The sequence below is a fragment of the Lissotriton helveticus genome, chromosome 8 (assembly GCF_964261635.1).
Source record: "Lissotriton helveticus chromosome 8, aLisHel1.1, whole genome shotgun sequence".
Taxonomy (NCBI): Eukaryota; Metazoa; Chordata; class Amphibia; order Caudata; family Salamandridae; genus Lissotriton; species Lissotriton helveticus.
In genome coordinates, this window is record NC_136069.1 from 1,338,392,664 (window position 1) to 1,338,396,785 (window position 4,122).

The window sequence follows — 4,122 nt, forward strand, 5'->3', positions numbered from 1 at the left end:
AAAGGGCACTGGAGACTCTTCATTTATATAACTCAGAAAATAATCTCCAAACTAATGCAAATAAAACCAAGGTATTGGTCTTCGGATATAAACCAAAAAAATCCCTCCCAGGCTGGAAAATCGGACCATGTGTCAGTACAATAATTAGGAACAGGATAAAAGGGCGGATAATTACTGACAAAAGAAAAGGAACACTAAATCAGCAAAAACGTGTACGGTACAGTTAGATTTCATAACTTTTTTATTTTTTATTGTTAAACAATCATATATCAAAAAGGGGGGGAGGAAAGGGAGGGACCAATATATTTTATACATTCATTGTTGTATGGTCTCCGTCCTATTCTATAACAGCATATAGTTATACATATTTGTCGCAATGGTTGACGCAATGGATAACTTATTTACGGTTTACATTCGTGATGCTGTGTAGCATATTACATTAAAATACATGGCTAAAGGTTAGGGTGTTACTACGCGCGTTTCGGCTATTTAGCCTTCATCAGGGAGCCATGATGGGTGTTTCTGGAGTACCTGTGCATCCATAAAGAAGAAAAAATAGAAAAAACATATGTATGAGATAACGGTTCCTATCAGTGTCAGTATAAAGTCCTAAGCTATTTACAATCTAATGTCTAAAAACATCACATCTTTTCAGAAAGGTCAATGAGGTGACGGTTAAAATGGAAAACAGTACTCATATACACATCAATACATCACTTCTATCTATTATATATAGGTACAACTATTTACATGACATTCTATGCACCATATTTATATCCTTGTGAATTTTTACATGTTCTATCGCATTTTACATCTGCTAGTGGTCGCAATGTATCTGTACAATTATATACATATGCTAGAGTTTTACTAGGTGTAACTTCAAGGCTGGTTGATGGAATCACATGCACTTGTACATAGTAAGGGCCAGAGTCGTGAAACTAGATAGTGTATAGTTTTGTGAGCCTTTTATCGGTTTATAGGAACAAAAAGAATAAGATGGGTAGAAACCCCAAGGTGCACCTAGATGGCAGGTAAGTGACCTACAATAATTGTAGAGGTGAGGGGTTGGGAAGGAGAAAAGAGGACAGATGAGGAAACAGATGCAGGGTGAGGAATGTAGAATAAAGAGTGGAAGCTCACCCGGAACTTATGGTTATGACGTCCTGCAGTTTTAGCACAGATGGGTGATGTGGGTATGGATCAGTTGCCAGTAGAGGAAGATAAGATTCTGGTAGGGTGGGGCAAAAGTATAGTGATTAGCACATAAATGGAAAACACAGCGGAACTATATCCTATTTGAATTATGGTAACAGGAGGTACCTATATGATAACTGGCTTGGAGACAGTCTGTAGTCGTGCGCGAATTTGTTTGATGGCACTTCAGGATACCTCTATATTGGTATGGTGGGTCCTTCGTTCAGAGCAGTCACTTGGTATTTAGTGGCAGTGATGGCACTAATAGATCGTGCCTGTAGAGATAGAGAGGGATGTTCGCTTTATAAGTCTAAGAATTCACTGAGAGGACTGATACAGTGACTTGTGGAGACTGAGATAAAACTAGCATACCTGGTGTGGATCACTGGTATGTGAGATAGTGACCGGTCTTTTCTGCTTGCAGGGTTGGCTGGTGGGGCTATAAGGATAGAAAGCGGTGCTCACTTGGTAAGTCTAGAAATCAATTGAAAGAGCTAGTGCAGTTATTGGTGGGAACTTAGGAAAAAACGAGCGTACCTGGAGTGGATCACTCGTATATGTGCTGTCAGCCAGTCTATTCCGTTTGTAAAAGTTGGCTGGTGGAGCAAAAATTCTCCTGTGGTAGCACTAGGAGCAGGGATAAAAAAACAGTGGAGATTAACCAGATACTACTTTGTTGGGGTTATGTGGTCTTAGATACATGCAGGCCGCGCAAAGTTACCTGTTTAAGCGGGCCGGTGCGTGTCCCGCTGAACGGTGTATGTTGTTTAGCGAGTCAGCTGCTAGGTAAAGGGAAGGGTGAAAATGGAAATGTTCCGTTACAAGCTGTTCCGTAAGTGGGCTGACTGAGAGCGAGCAGCTGGACAAAGTACGTACCTGATAGAAATGCTGAACGGGCCTTCCGATCGTGGGTTTCTGCAGGGGTCTCTGTCCCGGTGTGAAAAAGGAAGGGAAAGTATAGAGGGTAGATGAGTCCTTTTATCTCGAGATTGCGCGCGCAGATGGGTGGGAGGTCAATGTGGGCAGAACGCAGGCCCGGAGTTCCAAGGAGGGTTCCAGGAAACGCGGCGGCCATGTTGGAACGGGCTAAGCGTTATGTTACGAAGCCGGTAACGATCCTATATTGGTGTTCTCTGTATGATAGTAGGGTCAAATAGAGAAATAAGAACTAAATTCTTATTATATGACATATTCAGAGGCCTGCCAGTGTGGAACTGCAAGACGTATTTCTCAAGGGGTTAGTGATGACATAGCGGCCATGTTGGAACTGGTTGTGCGTTCTGATTGGAATATCAATATCAAGTCGGAGCAATAGGTATATTAATGTTCTATACAACACATTGGGGTCATATTGCAAGGAATTTGGAAGTGTTGACAATAGGACATATTTTAGGCTTATGTTGTTGTGTTAACTATAGGGTGAGATGATAAGCCCAATCAGACTTGAAAATGAGATTGAAACTGATGTGTAGGGCATGAAGACTGTCTCTAATGGGGCTATCACCTCTGGCTCTGGGGCAATGTGTGAGCCCAGGAAGTTAGCTTGTGTCAGTGGCGCTCATGGCGGCCAGAGGCGGAAATCGATTAATTACGTACGACAGACCATAGTCATGGCTTGCCAGTATCGTCTATTAAAGATGGAACGGATAGACTTCTGCCTTTAAGTTATAACAGTTCTATGTCTTATAGATCAAAGTGGGCTAACTCCACTGACACAACTGTGTATCTAGTCCCCAGCATATTTTCTGGGTGTTGACTGGGTCTCTGGCATGTCAGAATTTGATATGTTGGTAATAGATAAGAAGACATAGAAAATATGTCAGCCATAGTTGTATTTAAGTACTTGATCCCAGGGTAGTTCATTGTTAAGCCCTTTTGCATATGTGTCCAGTGAAAAAATCCAATACACTTCTCGGCACTTACGGATCTGGGTGCTCAAGGTGACCGTGGACTTGCGTATTTTTTCCAGGATGTACCACCGTATATCATTTGGGTGGTGTTTAGCCTCTTGGAAATGCTTCACTAGGGGTGCTTGAGTTTTCCCTGTGCGTATGGCCGATCTATGTTCAGATAGGCGAGTGGACATCATGCGGGCAGTTTCCCCCACATAGCCCAAATTGCAGGGGCAGAGCAGTAGGTAAACCACATTAGTGGTTTTGCAATTCGTCAACGTTTGGGACGTAAGGGTCCGCATGTTGAAAGTCCATTGTTTTGTCTCAATGGCTGAATCGCATGCTGCACATGTAGAGCATTTAAAATTGCCCACAACTGGTTTCATATCACTAATGGATCTTTGTACAGGTGCGGTGTTTTTCTGTTCCATTCTTGACCGGACGATCAAGTCTTTAAGGTTCTTATTTTTCCTGTACGCAAACACTGGTTTGGGCAGTTGGTTTTCCTTAGGTTTTGTGGCATTCAAAATGTGCCAGTTGGAAAACACAATGTGCTGTAGTTTGGCATTCATAGTAGAATGTCTGGTGACAAACACCATTTTAGGGCTGGGTTCTTTGATTTGTGGAGTTAGGAGATGTTGTCTATCAAAGAACCTGGCTCTTTTATAAGATTCACGGATTAAGCGCTTCGGATAGCCTCGAGAAATGAATTTTCTTTTCATTTCTTCAGCTCTGATGTCAAAATCTGCAACCTGCATTCTCCATCAAAAACTGTTGCATCTCCATCCTTGATTAAGGCGGGTCAATAGACAGGAAAGGGAGAATCCTGAACTTCAAATATCATTAAGAAAACCTGCACAACAAGGCTTTTCCAGTTCCAAGTATTTGTAGATATATTAATTAATAGATCTATTATAGAAAACAAAAGTTAACTAATAAAAACAATTAGATATAAAACCAGGATCATAATAATGCAAAATGCTATTTGCCTTTAATAAATTAAACCAGCACAGCATATCTCATAAATAATCAAATT

General features: G+C 41.4%; 1 long non-coding RNA gene across 1 annotated transcript; it reads right to left on the reverse strand.

The window, feature by feature from the left end:
• Positions 1–433: 433 nt before the first annotated feature.
• Positions 434–1,515, reverse strand: LOC144771966 (uncharacterized). The gene is made up of 3 exons (XR_013599566.1): positions 1,321–1,515; positions 1,141–1,228; positions 434–531 (listed from the first exon to the last, which is right to left on the reverse strand). It is a non-coding gene; the product is annotated as an uncharacterized LOC144771966 (long non-coding RNA).
• Between the last annotated feature and the right edge of the window lie 2,607 nt (positions 1,516–4,122).